A 20,375-nucleotide genomic window follows, 5' to 3' on the forward strand; every position below is an offset into this window, starting at 1 on the left:
TCCTATGTGGGAACCCTCCCTTTGACTGACAATTGCTCCTTCCAATAGCAATGAAATGGTCTGGGACCTCTACAGCTCTTTAGCCAATAAGGAGACGATTTCAACGGTATGCAACATTTATTGTGCAATTCTCGACTTTTTCACACTCTCACAGCCCAGGGTGTCAGGTTACAGGCCTTTTTTTCACAGCAGACTTGTAGGCAGAGAGGCTCTGTTTGTTTTAGGCCTTTTAAACTGAGCATGCAGTCTTTTAATTCAAAGTTATACAGTAAACAAGTAAACAAGAAAAACATGACCGGACGGACATGTCCGTAGAAAAATATTTTTATTGAAGCCATTTTTGGGTCTTTTGACTTGATTTTTTTGGTGAAAGCCAAGATATGTGGCTATGACCCTCAGTTGTTATTTGGTTCCTAACATGTTCCAGAGCAATAAGATTAATTAGTTTATCAGGTAAACAACTCAGGCGGAAATCAAAATCTTCCATTCTAGCCTCTTTGTGCCAGTAAGGCCTAGAATCAATCTGAAACTATCTGAAACTAGAGAATCTCTTCTTTCCAATGAGACCAGGCTCACCCCTGTGTGTTAAAGTATGTGGGAGCTGTACCACTTTTTGTTGGGTAGGTCATGTAGGCGAAAAACCTGCAATAGGGGGTGAGAGCCTTAAGAGGTTTTAAATGAGATTAGCTGATCTAACGATATGCATTACTTCTGTAATGCATTTAATACAAATACAACATATTAACAACTTTACTCACCTCTATATTTCCTACTTTGCTTTAAGTCTTCAACTATAAACTTTCACCAACTTCTGATTAGAAAAAAACTGCAGATGAATGTTCTACTATACTGTTGTGTTCTGCTTTAAGCAGTCCCTCTTAAAAATGTGTGGGTTACATTTCTGTTCCGCGTTGCCACTGTCTAATAACAGATGTAAAGAAGAACTATCGCAAAGAAACAGTTTTATGAAAATTATTTTACAGTCCACATTTAGGGGGGCCACAAGGGGGTTCAAGCTTGTTGTCACAGGGGCACTGTTACAGTGAAGTTATTGATTTTTTAAATTTTTTTATTTTTTTTTATTTTATGAAAAATCATAAAAATTATACAAAAAAGTCATTTCCACCAAGTAAGTGTTGTAGTATAACTATCAGGTCATCAGTGATGTGTGATCTGAGTTTGGTGACAGTACAGTACAGTGTATTACAATAAAGTTATTGAATATAATTTCCATAATAGTCGTGTTATTGATTTCTCTTATGAAAAATCATAAAAAAATTAAACAAAAGACATTTCTGTCAAGTACGTGTTGTAGTATCGGGACATCAGTGAAAGTACAGTGGCACATCAGTGATGTGTGAGCTGGTGACAGTACAGTGTATTACAGTAAAGTTATTGACTGTTTTTTAGTATTCGCTTTTCGGGTTTTGCACTTTGCAGACGGTCCCTTGGAATCTGTTTCTCAGTCGTCTGAAACCTGATTTTGAGGGAAATTGGGTTGCAGCTGCTTCTCTATGTTACTATAGAAAAGAGGTGTTATTTGTGTAAAAAGTGCTTTTAGCTCAGGAGTTATTGACTCGGGAAATCTGTGAATATGCTGCGAACTTTACTTAAGTCCAGTTTAGGCTAGTACCTAATAAGCCTGTGCTGTTATATAGTTTATATAGAATTAAGTTAGCATAAGCAGAGTTGTTTGTTTTGCAGCACTGAGCAGTTATTTTACATAACTTTATCATAAAAAACAGTATAAAAGCATTTCCAGATGACAAATATCTGGACATGCCTAGTAGTTAATGTTAGTTATGTTAATTACAGAATGTTAAGTGAACAACATTCCAATCAACGATTAAGGCTGCAAAATCAGCCACCAGCACTTACAATAGAGCACATGTTAATCTGTGAACATGTTAATCACATGTTAATCCTATTTCTGTAAAATATTTGTGAAAATTAAATGTAATGTAAATCTCCCAAGAAATTCTGTACAGATACCAGATACTTTGACAATCAATATATACTTAATGCACTTCTGCTAATGCAAGGATTTTGTTTTTATTTTTTCCACACCAAGCCACGCCCCATACGCCCCTCCCCATAACCAAAGCCCCGCCCCCAATTATAATTCTAAGCTGAACTCAAAAGTTGGCAGCCCTGATAGAAGGGCGCAGAAGAGTATGTTTTTTGCCTTTTTTGACCAGAGTATTATTACGAAGGTCTGTCTCAGACTGTTCATGGGCTTCCGGATCTTGCCTTGACCGTCACAGTTCCTCTTAACAGCTATGTAGAGCAAAAATGCCAATGTGTTTGATTGACTTTCTCTGTAAGTTAACAATTGAAAGTTAATATAAACCTGTGATGTACCATGCAGCTGCCAGCTAGACCTATTATCAGGGCTGCAGTTATAGAAACTTACACAACACCTTTGAAATCGTACTACAGCAGGATTGTGGTGTATAACTAAAACAAACAAGAAAATGATAAATTACAAGGTTAACTGAATTCCAAAACAGAAAACAGACTTTATTTTTCAGACTTTATCCCATTCAACTTTATTACATCTTTACTGACATTCAACTGTTGATGTTTTTGTATAATAATGTAAAACATAAGACCAAAAATAGTTATTTAGTAAAGGCTAAAAGTGCAAGTACAAATAGATGTTCAGTATAACAGGCAGTATTAGTGTCTAGAGTGACTGAATAGACTGTTAATCCTCCTTTAGTCAGCACTGTTCCCTTTCTCTCAGATTCTGGTTAAGCTGATTTGCTAATGAGACTTCACAGCTGTGCAACTCATTTGCTGACATGTTCACTTAGTTCCAGGCTCATCCCTTAAAAATAGCTTTCTTGCAGGAAAATCAGCAATGGTAAATGGTTATTTTGCAGTTCTATATTTATAAGACAAGTAAAAAAAAAAAAAAAAAAAAAAAAAACAGAGTCACCAGAGATGTAACAGGAAAAACCAAGTAACCAAGAGTGGTTATTTCAGTCTTTACACCTTTGGTGAGATAAAAACATCTAAAAATGCTGAAAACATTAAACATTGAGGTGGATGGTCTACTACTGCAGAAGACCACATTGGGTTCGTCTCCTGACTGCCAAATTTATTTTTAAGTTTATAAGTTTATTTTTTACTAGTATGCAACTGTCCAATTTATGTTATGAGCTCATGATGGGCTCTGCTTCCTGTTCTTGGCTGACAGGAATGAAACACAATCTAATCTTCAGCTGTAATAGACCGTCACTTGAAGGTGTTTGATATTTTGTGTGTTCTGAAATCCTTTTCTGCACACCATAGTATTTAAGAAAAGTATTTAAGTTACTATATCTTTCTTGTTGGCACAAATCTGACCTCTTTCCTCTGAACTCTCTCTTCAACAAGGCTTTTCCACCAACAGAACACCCAATGTCAATCACTATATATTTTTAAATTATAGATACTGCTGTTCTTGAAAATCCCAGGAGATCAGCAGTTTCTGATATACTCATACCAGCCTGTCTAGCATCACCAATCATGTTATGGTCAAAATCAATGAGATCACATTCTGATTGTTGAAGGGAACACTGAACATGCTGGTCCTTGTCTGAATGAATGTATGCACTGCATTGCTGCCACATCATTTATTAGATAAGTTTTGTTTTGTATATGAGCAGGTCTATCCGAGACTTTTCTATTTCAGGATCTTGCCTTGACCTTCACAGTTCCTTTTAACTGCCCTGTATGATTTAGGACAGTGGTAATTGCAAACCAGTGTCATCTAGCTTCATTTTCAGGTCCTCAGTCAGCATTGTTGCTTATCACATGATTTGAAGAGTCAGATAATGTACAGTACCTACAATTCCTAATGACAATTTTTGCCCTGCCTGATGTCTCCTAATGATTTTTTTTGGCCTAACATGTTAAGTTCTAAGACTTTAGATTTGATTAGATTAGATTCAACTTCATTGTCATTACACATGTACAAGTACAAGGCAACAAAATGCAGTTTAGGTCTAACCAGAGCAGCTCCAATACCAGACTGTGACACAGCTGGTCAGGATGCTTTCTATGCGCAGCGGTAGAAGTTCTCCAGGATATCCGAGGAAAGCTGATTTTTCCTTAGTGTCCTCAAGAAAAAGGAGATGCTGGTGAGCCTTCCTGACCAGGCTGGAGGTGTTGGTAGTCCAAGACAGGTCCGCTGAGATGTGAATCCCCAGGAATCTGAAACTGGAGATGCGCTCAACAGCCATCCCATTGATGTAGGTGATGTCATATGTGTTTCTTGTCTCTTTCCTGAAGTCCACCATGAGCTCATTTGTCTTGGAGGTGTTAAGGAGCAAATTACTGTCATTTCACCATGTGGCTAGGCGCTGGATCTCCTCCCTGTAGGCAGTCTCATCATTGTTGATGATGAGGCCGATCACGGTAGTGTCATCTGAAAACTTGATGATGGAGTTAGATCCATTCACAGGCCTGCAGACGAGGGAGTAGAGGAAGTGGTTCAGCACACAGCCCTGTGGTATACCAGTGTTGAGTGTGATGGTATTGGAGCAGATGGAGCCTGATTGAACCTGCTGGGATCTGTTGGTTAGAAAGTCCATAATCCAGTTGCAAGTGGAGGTGTTAATGCCCAGATCTACTAATTTGGCTATTAACTTGGATGGAATGATGGTGCTAAATGCTGAGCTGAAGTCAACAAACAGCATACGTGCATAAGTATTCTTATTGTCCAAGTGTGTGAGTGTGTGCAATGCCATGGAAACTGCATCTTCTGTGCTCCTATTGCTGGTGAGAGTCCAATATGGATGGCAGAGAGTCCTTCAGGTGTGCCGGGACCATCCAACTGAACCAACCAGAGCCAACTTTATATGAAAGGTGTTCAGATTTTTGCAGTCACAATGTCTGTTTTTTTTCTTCTTTTTAAAATATTTGTAGAGGATGAGTTTACTTCTTGATCAAAAATCAACAGAATTTGAGGTGTTCATGATTTACAATCAATTATAAAAGCAATAATCTGTTGTTTCTTCACCTGCCTATATTTTCTGTCTCACCTTTAGTTATTAAGACACAAATGCAGCTTGGAATGTTGAAGAGAAGCCACAAAGTCTGTCCTGAAGACTGTCCTGTGGTGGAAACTTCAACAAAGTACTGACACCTGACACTTCTTCCATAAAGGTTTCAGTTTACACAAAGCAGCTTTCATTTATTGTAATTGAACTCTTGTGCTTTTACATTCTGTCCGGGCCAAATCTACATGTTCAGAATGAGCTCAGATCTCATGAGGTGGTGAGACCAGTCTAAATGTAGTTTTTTTTTCAAGTCTGCTACAGTATGTACTTTTGTTTGTTGAATGCGAAACAGACTCACAGTGGAAAACAGACTCACAATGCCTCTTTGTTTTTCCACTGCACTGCAAATACAAAAGATGCTGTTGTAAAGTTTTACAACCCAATAAAACAGAAGAAATACAAAGAAAATATTATACTGATACATGCACTTTGAGATCAGTGAAAACAGCCAGGTGACATCAAGTGCCAAATTCATGAAGAATATGAGCCATTCTAGTTCGTGTAAATTAGGAATTAGTCTGAGTTTCAGGGATCAAAGTGGTCTCAGATTAATGAGTCATTTCTTATGACTATGGGAATAAACCATAGATGATAATATATTTTAACAATAGTTTCAAATGCAGTCTATAGTCTTTAAACAAACAAGCAAACAGATAAATAAACAAATAAATAAATACATACATACATACTTTAGTTAATTATTTAAAATCTAATTTGACCTTAATGTTTTACCTTAATGATACATTTACTATGTATATCATGTGACATTTTGAGATCAAGGGAATTTTTTTTATAAAGCAATATGTTTTTTGTGTCAGTATTTCTACAACAAATGCTACTGTGAAAACAACCAAATCCGTTAAGAGTTTGTTTGCGTTCAATTCATAATTTGTGACACCTGCCCTAGAGAGAAAACCACCACTGTTTTATTTCCTGTAACATCTAGCAAGTGTCATTTGAACAGGAATCTTGGTGCATTATATTCTGATGTGAAAGCCCTTGAAATCACCAACCAACCAAACAGACCCAATGCATCACTGATCCACCCCCATATTTTACAGTGGAATATCAGGTGGTTTTTCCTTGTGTGGTTGAACATGCTGATATGTGACAGAAATCCTATTTTGGTCTTATCTGACCACAAAGTACTGTATTTTATTTTACTGTATTTTATTTCCACACTCAACATCAGATATTGTTGTTCCTGGTTTAATTTCTCCAAGTCCTAAATCTTCACACCTGTAGAAAAGAATCCAGATATCATTATTCATCATTGCCCTAACAGGTTTCTGATAGATCTAAAAACAGTGTTCTTATTGTTGTATTGGATTGATCTAAATGTTTAGAGACGACATGCACCAAAGCAGCAACTGCATCTTCAGTACTGCAACCTTTCTTATGGGCAAACTCTCTGATTTTTGAAAGCCAATGTCGACATTCGAAATCACCAAAACAAACACGCCCTAACCCAAATGGGTCCCACCCCTGTATTGATAGCTCCGCCCACACATACATAGTAACTCAGGCAAATAATGGAAAGAAATGTGTCTTTATCATAGCTGAAGGGAAGAACAATACGATTGCAGATAAACAAACAAGCAAAAATGACACACAAGCATAATCATGCAAAAGACGGTATATATTAGTTCTGTGAAACAAAGCAAAACCAAAGTTACTCACATATCGAGAAGGAAAACTAGCAAAACACGGTTGTAGCTGCCTCTCTACATTACTGCGATAGAAAAGAGGTGTTTTTTGTGTAGTAACAGCGTTTAGCTCAGGAGTTATTTACTTGGGAAACTCGAATCTGTGAATATGTGGCCAACTTCCTGCTCCTTCAGTTCTCTCCAGTGCTGGAAAGCTGATCCTATATTAACACTGGTCCCACTTCTTACCTTATCGTAAGCCTTTCTTCGCTTTCTTACTTTGTTTTTATCCTCCATGTCAATACTAAAACTGCTTTCTGCTAATGTCACACATGTGCACTGAACACACTCTCTGCCACATATTGTTATTATTCTGTAATGTAAATGTGTGTTAAATAAGTAAGAAATGACACAAATTCACAAATATAAATATATATAATGTTAATAAAAGTTTCTTAACAGTTAAAAAGATTCCTACAGCATGTTAAATTTTTCTTTTTTCTTCCAAAGTAAAACGTTTAAGATGACCAGCACCAATAGAGATGGCACCAAAATCCCAATGATGAGGCCCAGATGAGACGGTTTATGGCTGCACACTGCATCACTCGACTGTTTTCTCTGTGTGATTGTTATCTGCCCCAAAGACTCACATCTGTAAAGGAGAGTAATATCATTATTATATTATTTTTATATTTTTACTTCATTTAGAAATTGAGTTCACAATACAGAAATGTGACAGTTGTCTTACACTCACTTGTATGTGATTTGCAGAGCATAAATTAACCATCAGAATATGTTTCCTCTGAGCAGTCCTTACACACTGTATCTAATAAAGCTGTTCCTGTAAAGAACTGTTAAAGAACTAAAGAAATAAATAACTGTTTGACTAAATACAGAGGAATTTGAAGGAAACATTACTAACTTCTTTATTCAATACTCTTGCAAGTGTGAAGTCAGTCTGTCCCAACCTAAGTCTGAACAGAGTGAGTTAGTTGGATGTTGACTATGGTAGTGGACTATTTATACATGGAAATAGGTGTGTGTGTTTGTGTGTGTGTGTATGTATGTATGTGTGGGAGTGTGTGTGTCTTCCGCTGTGCATAACTTCCTCTAATCTTGTCATAGCACAAGCAGTGCAACGGTCTTGTCGTTGCACAAGCAGTGCAAAGATCTTATTTTCACATGCCTGCAGCCTGCAATATTCTTGTTTCTTCTACTTAGTGTGCAACTGGAAACAGTTCAGTTCCCCTTTGTTATCTTTGCTGTTCCTACTTTTTGGGTGTGTGATAGTATTGGTACAGAATTTTCAATGTTCATTTTTGTTATTCACAATATTTTCTATTACAGTAGCATGCCAGGAGCACACATTGGACAGCATTCTCCATCAATTTCATACTCAGCATTGTGGCATGCTTTGCAGCACACACCAATAATGAGATTAAATGTTAAACATATGAAGACAAATAATCGCATGGAGGGCATCATGTTCAGCAAACTCAAACTCATTTGTGTTCCACATTGAGGAATTGTAATCCTGAAAAAGACAAAAATAAAATGCAATATGTGTATCTGATTCATAATGACATATTAGCCCTGATTTTCAGGTGAACATCACATAGGCAACAAAAAAAAAACTGACACTGACAAGTTAATATTGACTCTCTGTAAAACTTGCATATGAAAGCTATATATCTGATAAACTACATGTAAATTTAGCTAGCTGCAGTGAAAAGTAATGTGCAATAAAATACCACAGAAACAACATTTTCTGAAAATCTGAAATTTAATGATTTAATAATGTTAAACAGAATTGGGATAGCAACTAAGCTATCAGTGTCCTCCTGCAAGTAATTGTCTCAGTTATGTTTCACCATTCAAAAGCTATTACATTTATTTCCTAATCAAAAAATCATAAAAATGCAATTAATTTAGTTTAAAAATCTTAATTTAGTAGAGGAGAATCATCTGGAAAATATTTATTAATTATTTAGTAAAGATATCAAATAAATAAATAAATAAATATAGATAGATAGATAAATAAATAAATAAATAAATAGGTTTTTATTTTCATAGTTAAATAAAAATAATAAGACCACAGAACAAAAGTACCTTTTCAAAAATCTATATGATTATTTCTAGAATATTTCAAAGCGTAACTAGATTTGTAAAGTTCGTCGCGACAAATTTTGATGTTGGCTTTGACGGTGCAAGTATTCGCAAAGGCCGGTGCATTTTGGAGGCGAGTGGACAGAAATATTGTGAAAGCTGCTGGACCACTAGGGTGCCAATACTTTTGGAGGTGAGCGGACATGAGCATGTGACATGACCATAATACCCGTGGGGCAGTACCTCTCAATATGCTGAGTGTTTTGATATATCACATGTCCATGTTGTGCAAATTTTTGATTTCGCTTGTTTTGGGGGCGGGGCTACACGTGACGTCACGTGACGTGACCAGAATACCCGTGGGGCAGTTCCCCTCATTGTGCTGAGTGTTTTGATATGTCACATGTCCATGTTGTGCAAATTTTTGATTTTGCTTGTTTTGGCGGCGGGGCTGCACGTGACGTCAAGTGACGTGACCAGAATACCCGTGGGGCAGTTCCCTTTAATGTGCTGAGTGTTTTGATATGTCACATGTCCATGTTGTGCAGATTTTTGATTTTGCTTGTTTTGGGGGCGGGGCTACACGTGACGTCACGTGACGTGACCAGAATACCCGTGGGGCAGTTCCCCTCAATGTGCTGAGTGTTTTGATATGTCGCATGTCCATGTTGTGCAAATTTTTGATTTCGCTTGTTTTGGGGGTGGGGCTACACGTGACGTGACCGGAATATCCGTGGGGCAGTTTCCCTCATTGTGCTGAGTGTTTTGATATGTCACATGTCCATGTTGTGCAAATTTTTGATTTTGCTTGTTTTGGGGGCGGGGCTACACGTGACGTCACTTGACGTGACCAGAATATCCATGGGGCAGTTCCCCTCAATGTGCTGAGTGTTTTGATATGTCACATATCCATGTTGTGCAAATTTTTGATTTCGCTTGTTTTGGGGGCGGGGTGACACAGTGACGTCACCTGAATACCCGGTGTGGTGCCAATACTTTTGGCAAAAAGTGGCTACTGAGGGTTTGGACATTTCATGTCAATACTGCAGTCATCATGGGATTCTACTTATTATACTACATAGAACAGTACATGCAATTCTTAATGTTGGATGTATTGCATGTGTGAGAGCTTAGAGGACTTTTCGGAATTCCCTATTCAAGTCTATGGGATGTTTGACCGTCGACTACAGGAAAACCGAAAATTTCGTCGGAACTCCGGAATAAAAATTTGGTCCAGAGTAAGGTCCTAAAGAACCTGTCCGAGTTCGGTGTAAATCGCTCGAAAACTTGCCAAGTTATAAACCTCAAAAGTTTATAATGGAAGTCTATGGGGAAAATGGCCCCATAGACATCTTACATGGTATACACAAACATTGAAACACGTTTTAACTCCTAAAATAGTTTTGGTGTGACAATGGGAACAATTGTTGTGTGTTCTTTTGTAGAGGGGGCCAGAGAAGAGGGTGCACACCTGGGGTAACCTCATGTAAAGAATGTGTGTAGGGCTCACAAGTTTATTAAAAGAAGTGTCAAGTTAGTCTGATATGTCTGTCTTTATTTTATACAAAAAAGATATTTCTTATATTCAGGTTAATTAAATGATAAATAAAAATAAAATTGAACATAACTCACTTTTTATTTTTATATGAAAACATACACCTATGTGCCTGTAAATATATACTGAAACATTAAAATCCTCATAAACACTATTTACTACATTAAAGCACATAACATTTTTATAAAAGGTGTTTTTAAGGATGCAGTATTTCCCTTGGGTGAAAGCTCTCTATACTGCATATACTACAAAGTCTTTGAACTATTGAGGTAATGTGTTTAGCTCCTCAGGGAAATCACTAGAATCTGCATTGAAGCAGAACTTCAGAAAGAAGAAACTATATCTCAGTAGTGAAACAGAATATCTACGGTCTTGTTATTAAGACAGATATACAAGTATTTCTATCACTTAACTTCCTTTAATAAAGAATATATAAATTTGTATTTTTTGTTGTGATAGATTCTAATGTATTAACACTTTGTTTTAAGAGCCAAAATTTATTCTAGACACATTTTACATTTTTGTATTTCATAAAAAAACAACTAATGTTGGGTTACTGTGTTGTGGTGATCTTATTTCTCTGTATGTTGCTACTGGATGCTTGAATTACCTCCTGGATCAATAAAGAATCTCTCTCTTTCAATTGTTTCCAGTGAAGTTTGTTTCCCAGTGAAGATAGTTCTACTCTGGTTAAGATGATTTGCTGATAATACTTCACAGCTGTGCTAGATGTGGTTAGATAATTTTCTGACACGTTCACTCAGTTCTCAGCTCATCCCTTAAAATAGCTCTTTTATTTAAGGCTATAATGGGCAGAGACTGACTGAAAAACACTGAAGAATGGGAAACAAACTTGATATTTTTTCATAATATTCAACTATCCAGTTTGTGTGATGAGCTCATGATGACGAAGCCTTTGGACGTCCACTTAGCCGAGGCTGACTCTAAGAATCCTGAGACATCTCCAGTTAGACACTGTGATACTAAGGAGATCTAAAGTCCATGATTCTTACACCAATACAACATTTGTTTGACTGTATATTACAATCACACCCCCAGTGTAACCCATATGAGGATGGGTCCCCCTTGAGTCTGGTCCCTCTCAAGGTTTCTTCCTTTACCAATTTATGGGATACATACAGATTGTGAACTTATATATATATTAGTTCACATTCGTTATTTCTTTTATTATTCCTTATGTTTACCTTCTGCTCTATGTTTATGTTCTGTAAAGCTGCTTTGAGACAATGTCTATTGTAAAAAGCACTATACAAATAAACTTGAATTGAATTGAACCTGTAACATACTGTCACCTAAAGGTTTGGTGTTTTGTGTTCTGTGATTCTTTTTTGCTCACCATAGTTGTTATGACTGAGCAAGTTACTATATATTTCCTGTTGGTTTGTACAAATTTGACCTTTTTCCTCTGAGCTCTCTCTTTAATAAGGCATTTCCACCAACAGAACTGTAAATCCTATATGTTTTTAAATTATAGATACTGCTTAAAAATCCCAGGAGATCAGCAGTTTCTGAAATACTCACACCAGCCCGTCAAACATCAACATTATGGGAACACTACATAAAGCTGCTGGCCTGTATCTGAATTAATGTATGCACTGCATTGGTCCCTCCGGTTGATTAGATTAGTTTTGTTTTTCTTTTGCGAGCATATAAGGAGGTCTGTCTTAGACTTTTCAATTTCAGTGGATTTCTTTTTGGTCCTTTTGGGTTTGAACATGGCTGGTACTTGCTCTAAAACATCTCAAGATCACTGTTCTAGGGGAATACAATTTACCAGAGGTTTCTGGCCCACTGATCTAATAATAGGTGTCATGTCTAATACTTTATGAATGCTATGAAAAACAGAGAAACACAAAGATGTAATAATAGTACTTTTAATAAAAAATGTAAACAAATTACAAAATTTTGTTCTTCCTTTCAAGTCCATTCAGTTGCCTTCTTGAAGTAGGAAATTCCTTTATTGGCATGACAAATGTTTAAATTTGAATTGCAGGAGCTTACAGGAGAACTTGCAGGAGAACAGACAAGAAAACTTTATAATAAATAATGACAATAGTAAACAAATATACATAAGTCAAAAGGAAACACCATTGATGAAACTAATAAAAAAAGAACCCTGAGAATAAAAAGAACAGGATACATTGTAGGAAAGTGCATGTTGGCATTAGTGTGTATATGAATGTTTGTGTACTCTCACCCTTTTTCCTCTCTCTCTCTGTCTCTATCTCAACCCCCCCCCCCCCCCCTTCAGATTGCTCCAACAATAAAATACATCAATCGTTGTAATGGTTTAAAAATACTGAAACCATAAAATACAAGTTTACATTAAAACACGACTTTTTGCATAAAGTTTGTGCATTTGTGTAACGGGAATAATTATTCTCGTATAGTAAGGGAATAAATTTGTGCTGCCCTGGAAGACTGAGTAACGAAAGGATCTTTGTCCCCGCCCCCAGTGCTTTTAGTCTCTGTACATGATGGATTTTGTATGCTGTTTGCTACCTTATGGGTTAATAGGCCCTACAGACTGACAAGGGTAGGCTCCAGTTAGTTTAACGTTACGAGAAAGCCTTCTGAAGTAAAACTATATGTGAGACAGAATTATACATGAACAGTTCCTATACTCCTCCCTCCCCAAGTCTATTAAGGTAGGTGAGACGCCCTTACTCCCTCACTTAAAGATTACACTTCAGGTAAGTATAAAGCAGAGGTGGGAAGTAACGGAGTAAAAATACTTCGTTACTGTACTTAAGTACATTTTTCTGGTATCAGTACTTTACTCCACTATTTATTTTTCAGACAACTTTTTACTTTTACTCATAACATTTTTACACAAATATCTGTACTTTTTAATGCTTACATTTTCAAAACGGACTCGTTACTTTTAGTATTATTCCTTCTCATTGAGCGCTGTTGCCTATCCTATCATTGTGCGGCTTTTTCACCATGTGACTGGTGTACTGTATTATTTACTGGCTATCAGACATAGACTAAGGATAGCGGAGCTAATGAGCAGCACGCCTACAAAAGGAATGGCTAATGTTAATTCAGAGGGAGTCACTAACAACGAGGACATTCCTGAACACCCATGGCCATATATGAGGGAGATGTTTGAAATAATCGGCGTCAAAAAGGATTCCTGGCGAATGCGTTGCGAATTGTCAACCAGGGGCGGTTCTAGCCCTTTTTTAGGGTGGCTTCAGCCCCCTGTCTGTAATCTCAGCCACCCTAAAACTATAAGTATAATTTTTACTTTCATTAATAAACAATAAAAATTACGTTAAAATGCAGGACATGTCATCGATGGGAAAGAAAATTATTTATCAGTTTGATCCAAGAGCGATTTTTTTTTACTTTGCTTTTATTCCATACCTTTACACGCGTGTGTTGTAGTCTTTCAAAAGTGCGTCATCAGCTGTCTGCTTTATTTGAACAGAAAACCACAGGTACGCACAGCGTGCACGCGCAGTCAGAGCTGGAGGTGTTTATCTATAAGGATGTCAAACTCAAATTCACAGTGGGCCAAAATATAAAACTGAGATAAAGTCACGGGCCAAACTGAATATTTATTGAAAAATTAACTGCAACTGATATGTAATGTTCAACCTTTTTCATATGGAAACAAAATTTAGTTTTGCACAAACACAGGATTTGGAACAACCAGAGCTTGATATTACAAACACATAAGAAATTAAATTTGAAATAAAAGACACATAAGGCCATCCTTAAAAATATTTTGGTTTGCAGTAACAGTAAAAAAAAAAAAAGAAAAAAAAAAAAGGTCGGTAAAAAAAAGGTCGGTAGGTAGGTCTAAATACAATTTTTCCTCTCTTCTCTTTCCTCAACTATGGACTTCCTCTGCCCTATCTTCACTAAACCCAAGAAAACTTCTTGTTCTGCTCCTTGGCTTTCAGATGTGCTGCGCAACAATCGAAGAGAGCTAAGATCATCAGAGAGAAAGTGGAAGAAATCACAACTTGATGCATATCTTGATTTTTACAGAACACTTCTTGTCAAGTTCTCCTCAGATGTGACTTCTGCCAAGACTTCCTTCTACAAGGAAAAGCTTGAAGCTTCCTCACATGACCCTCGGAAATTCCACAACATCATCTCTTCTCTGCTCAACCCCCCATCTCCACCTTCTTCATCCTCCCTGACTGCAGAAGACTTTGCTTCTTTCTACCAGGAGAAGATTGAGGAAATCTGCCGGACCTTCACTTCAGCCCCGACTGCACTTACATCTCAGAGTATGGATTCCCCTACACCTTCATTGTCACATTTCTCAACTGTGGCAGCAGAAGAGATTTTACAACTCATCCAGTCCTGCAATCCTACCACCTGCCCATTGGATCCACTCCCTACCACTATGCTCCAGACCATCTCACAAGACCTCTTGCCCTTCATTTCCACTATCGTCAATAGATCCATTGCATCTAGTCAGGTACCAAATACTTTCAAGAGAGCAAGGGTTATTCCCATCCTAAAGAAACCTGCTCTGAATCCATCAGACATCAGTAACTACAGACCGGTATCACTTCTCTCATTTCTTTCAAAAATTCTTGAACGCATTGTCTATAATCAACTATCTGTCTATCTCTCACAGAACAACCTCCAAGATCCCAACCAGTCTGGCTTTAAAGCAGCTCACTCTACAGAGACAGCCCTTTTGGATGTCTCTGAGAAGCTACATACTGTTAGATCAGCCAAACTGTCATCCATCCTTATCCTCCTTGACCTTTCAGCAGCGTTTGATACGGTCAACCACAAGACTCTCTTATCCACCCTCAAGAGTCTTGGGATTTGCGGATCAGCTTGGGAATGGTTTGCCTCCTACCTGGAAGGACGCTCATATCAGGTAACATGGAGGGGAGTGACATCTGCTCCACGCAGACTCTCCACTGGCGTCCCACAGGGCTCAGTACTTGGTCCTCTTCTTTTCTCCCTGTATACTCACTCTCTTGAGGAAGTTATTTCATCACATGGGTTCTCTTACCACTGCTATGCTGATGATACACAACTTATCTTCTCTTTCCCACCCTCAGATGCCACAGCTTCTGACCGGATCTCAGCATGTCTGGCAGAAATGTCATCATTGATGACTGCTCATCAGTTAAAGCTCAATCCTAGCAAAAATGAACTGCTGTTCATCCCAGGTGATTCATCCCCAGGTCATGATCTTGCTATATCCTTGCACAATGATCTTATCTCCCCTTTAGCCACAGCTCGCAACCTTGGGGTAACCATGGACAATCAACTGTCCTTTTCCTCTCATGTTGCTAATGTGACTCACTCATGTCGGTTTCTTCTCTACAACATTAGAAGGATTCGGCCATTTTTGTCCACACAGACTGCTCAGGTACTTGTTCAGTCTCTTGTCATTTCTAGACTGGATTACTGCAACGCACTGCTGGCAGGTCTACCTATGAACGCAATCCGTCCTCTGCAAATGATCCAAAATGCAGCTGCACAGCTTGTTTTCAACCTGCCAAAGTTCTCGCATACCACCCCGCTGCTGCGATCCCTCCACTGGCTTCCGGTAGCTGCACTCATCCGATTCAAAACACTGATGCTGGCCTACAAAGCCAAACATGGACCAGCTCCCTCTTACCTCAAAGCCCTCATCATTCCTCGCACTGCACCCCGCAACCTCCGATCTACCAGCACTGCTCGACTGGTTCCACCATCTCTCAGGGTAAGAGGCAAGTATACTACAAGACTCTTCTCTGTTCTGGCACCGAGGTGGTGGAATGAACTTCCCCTAGAGGTCCGGACAGCTGAGTCACTGGCTATTTTCAAGCGGCGGTTGAAGACCTACTTATTCAGGAAACACTTCAACTAGCACTTCTTTCCTTATCCTTATCTTTTGCATTAAAAAAAAAAAAAAACCTTTGACACTTTTTCATTGTTTGAAATCACATTCACTTTTTCAACTTTGAACAAATGTTTTAAACTCATGGTATCTTAAGTATGTAACAGCATTAATGTATTCAATGTTAGAGATTTAAGCACTTATGTACGTCGTTCTGGATAAGGGAGTCTGCCAAATGCTGTAAATGTAAATGTAAATGTGATGGTGATTACATAGGTATGACTATGAAATTAGCATATCGTGACGTCACTGACTGGGTCTTCAACCAGTGCCTTTGGGCGCATCTATGCAAACCTCATTTTGATGCTGGACACAGTTTTTCCAGAACCTCGTGCCAAGTTAACGCAGTGTTGAGCTGTTTTAATGAATTTTTTAGATGTATTATGGTGCCCGAACCCGTTAATATTATTTATTGCTTTTGTATTAGTTGTTTGAAGAGTAAAATAAATTAAAAAAAAGGTCGGTCTTAACGCAAATTTACAACCGGCAAGTCGGTCGGACTTAAATTGAGTCGGTCCTAAATTGACAAGGTCGGTCGGGTTACGGCAAACAAGAATATTTTTAAGGACGGCCTCAGTGGTGTTCGTTTTGCAAACTTTGGCCATACACTTTTTGACAAACTCTCCCTCGTTAAAGGGCCGGGCAGATTTTGCAGTCTCTGCTGCCACAATAAAACTCACCTTTACAGCAGCTTCACTTTTTAGTTTTGCTTTCATGAACATAGTCAGTAAGGAAACCGGACTTTTTTTCATCTTCTCCGCATTCTGGAGCTTCTGCTTTACATCCAGGTCCTTATACTTTTCATAAGGTTTCGCTTCATAGTGTCTTCTTATGTTATATTCTTTCGTTACAGACGCCTGTTGTGGAAGTTTTGAGGTTCGAGAGAATGAAAGCATAAAAATATCACACCAATAGGCACGGGCAAGAGCATAAAGGTTTCACGGTTTATTGCATTCAGCTTTGCAGAAGGACCCAACACTCTACGTGTAAAATCAGAGAGGAAGGGCCTCCATTATTGAAAACATCAGGATTTTATAGACAGGAATAAAATGAAACAGGACATGTAAAACCAAAACATCATCCACCATTGGCTTAGAAGCATCGCCTGCTCATCTTCTGACCAAACTAATCCCACGGGAACAAAAAAGGTCTCATGGGAAAGGTCTGATTAAAGGCAGCTTTAGGAAGAAACAACTGAAATCTCTAGCCACAATAACTATCAGCCATGGGAAATACAGAAGCCTAGAAGGACAGATTCATGTGTTCTTCTCTAAAGTAAAAATTTCCACAACAATTCCCCCCTTTTGTCCCTGGGATAATACACAAAATTTTACTAATCATTAATCTGTAACAAAATCAAAACTCTAAATGATCGATACCAGTATTGTTAATCAACTACTTAATCTACAACATTGTTAATCAGCTAGAATACAATAATTTAAATCTTAAGCTGATCATGTACAATCTCACATCAGCGTATCATTACCCCTGTAGGGTTCACATGAATGCTTCATAAAATACATGATCTTTAGTGGATAATATGCTGTTTTTGTGGGGACAGGACCCGTATATAAAAAAAAATTTGCAGTTAAAGGCAAAGCATTAAGCATTAATCAAGTCGTAACTTCACTACAAGTCACAGTCTCTACTGTCTGTATTCACCTTTGTCTGTTTCTGGATCAGTCTGGGCAAATTCAGTGAAATAGTCATCGCTGAACGGAGGACTCCATTCAGGGTCATCGTCAATATCGTCTAGTTTCACAAGTTGTTTGGTCGTTAGATTGGACATTATGATGTAATGAATGCATTTGTATACGCAAGGGCAAAACAAACATAATAAGATTAATACCACAATCACTGGGATTATCATTGATAGATAGGGAGTCCACTGTCCGAACAGTGTATACCAAAGTCCCCAACTATTATCTCCGTGTTCGTCTCGTTTCATTTGGTTTGCTACTTTGTGCATATCATGCAGTGCATCTGAGATAGACCCATGGTCGTCATCGTTCGAGGGAATGAAGGTGCAACATTGATCTCCAGTCAGGGCACATACACCTCCCTCTTTAGCTACTATTAGCTAATATCTAAGGCCATTCTATTTTGTGTAGCAGTCAATCTAAGGGCTGCGAGTTCCTGTTTAATACCTTCGGTTGCCCGATTAGTGGAGTTAATATAAGTGGCAAGCCAGACACTTCTCTCTTGGGTCGCTTTATTGGTGAGTGTGAGTGAGCTATGACCACACCTGGATACCTAAACCTTGCTAAAGTACATACTTCTCCCCAGAATTTCTACAGTATTGGGCTATGGCTTTCAATTCACTACCATTACTTTTCATGGGGATCATTGTGTGTTTACTCGCAGCTGTGGGGAGAATCACACACACATAACAAGACTCATTTGTGATCATTTTGGCAGTGTAGTTGGCAAATTGCCAATAAGTGTTTTCATGCACGTCTCTGCGACTTCTACCAAAGGTGGAAGTCCTTTCTGCATTCCCTCTAATTAACAGGCAGATCATAAGGATGCCAATGATCCCTAGAACTCTTTGGTGATAGTCAAAAAGGCTCCTCATCTTAACAGGAGCTTTTACTCATCAATGTTTAATCGTATCTAGAAGTCAGATCTTATATGTGTGTTTGTATGGGAGTCTGGCCGTCGTAAATGTGTAATGCTGTGCAGTCATCTGCTGTCGTAAGTGTCAAATTTACCTCTTTCAGTTCATTAATTTCATTAACATTTGTGTTTACATTCGTGTGTGTGTGTGCGTCGATGTACCTCCTTCAGATGACGCTGCTCCTTCTCGGTGTCGGCTGCTGCGTTGTATCAAGAAGTCAAGAAGTCAAGTCAAGAAGCTTTTTATTGTCATTTCAACCATATATAGCTGTTGCAGTACACAGTGAAATGAGACAACGTTTCTCCAGGATCAAGGTGCTACATAAAACAAAGACAGGGCTAAGGACATGTAAGTAGTCTTAGCCACATAAAGTGCAACTGTGCAACCTGGTGCAAACAGTGCAGGACAAGACAAGCAAGACAGTGCAGGACAAAAGACAGTGCAGGACAAAAAACAGTGCAGACATTAAGTTACAAGACAATACAAAAAGTACAAAAAATGCAATACACAAAAGACAATACACAGTAACAGAAACAGCGCCGACCGACCAGTGTAAATACTGAATGTTCAAACAGTATTTTGTGCAGTAAAAGAATGAACAGCAGCAGGTTCTTAGCAGCAGGTCCTTTGGATTATATATGGAGTTGTGCAAAAAACAGCAGATGACTGAGATATTGTCCAATATGTGCAAAAACAGCAGAAAAGTGTGCAAAACAGTGTGTGTGTTTTGTGAGGGTCTGTGCAGTCCATACAGATGATATGTGTGTATGTTGTGCTCAGTATAGTACAGTTCGGTTATTGAGAAGTCTGATGGCTTGTGGGAAGAAACTGTTACGCAGTCTGGTCGTGAGGGCCCGAATGCTTCGGTACCTTTTTCCAGACGGCAGGAGGGTGAAGAGTGTGTGTGAGGGGTGTGTGGGGTCATCCACAATGCTGTTGCCTTTGCGGACGCAGCGTGTGGTGTAAGTGTCCATGATAGAGGGAAGAGAGACCCCAATGATCTTCTCCGCTGTCCTCACTATCCGCTGCAGGGTTTTGCGATCCGAGATCGTACAGTTCCCAAACCAGACAGTGATGCAGCTGCTCAGGATGCTCTCAATGGTCCCTCTGTAGAACATGGTCAGGGTTGGGGGAGGGAGATGTGCCTTTCTCAGCCTTCGGAGGAAGTAGAGACGCTGCTGGGCTTTCTTGGTGATGGCGCTGGTGTTGAGTGACCAGGTGAGGTTCTCCGCTAGATGAACACCCAGAAATTTGGTGCTCTTGACGATCTCTACAGATGATCCGTCGATGTTCAGCGGAGAGTGGTCGCTCTGTGCTCTCCTGAAGTCCACAACCATCTCTTTAGTTTTGTCCACATTCAGAGAAAGGTTGTTGGCTCTACACCAGGCAGTTAGTTGTTGCACCTCCTCCCTGTATGCTGACTCGTCGTTCTTGTTGATGAGACCCACCACGGTCGTGTCATCGGCGAACTTAATAATATGATTCGATCTGTGCATTGCTGCACAGTCGTGAG

At 38.7% G+C, this 20,375-nt stretch overlaps 2 long non-coding RNA genes across 2 annotated transcripts; one reads left to right on the forward strand and one right to left on the reverse strand.

The window, feature by feature from the left end:
• The first annotated feature begins 1,663 nt into the window (after positions 1–1,663).
• On the forward strand, positions 1,664–7,365 carry LOC125138565. The gene is made up of 3 exons (XR_007137785.1): positions 1,664–4,854; positions 5,037–5,154; positions 7,205–7,365. It is a non-coding gene; the product is annotated as an uncharacterized LOC125138565 (long non-coding RNA).
• On the reverse strand, positions 7,020–7,719 carry LOC125138566. Its single transcript, XR_007137786.1, has 3 exons — positions 7,617–7,719; positions 7,449–7,545; positions 7,020–7,346 (listed from the first exon to the last, which is right to left on the reverse strand). It is a non-coding gene; the product is annotated as an uncharacterized LOC125138566 (long non-coding RNA).
• Between the last annotated feature and the right edge of the window lie 12,656 nt (positions 7,720–20,375).

Source organism: Tachysurus fulvidraco, chromosome 14, assembly GCF_022655615.1.
Source record: "Tachysurus fulvidraco isolate hzauxx_2018 chromosome 14, HZAU_PFXX_2.0, whole genome shotgun sequence".
NCBI lineage: Eukaryota > Metazoa > Chordata > Actinopteri > Siluriformes > Bagridae > Tachysurus > Tachysurus fulvidraco.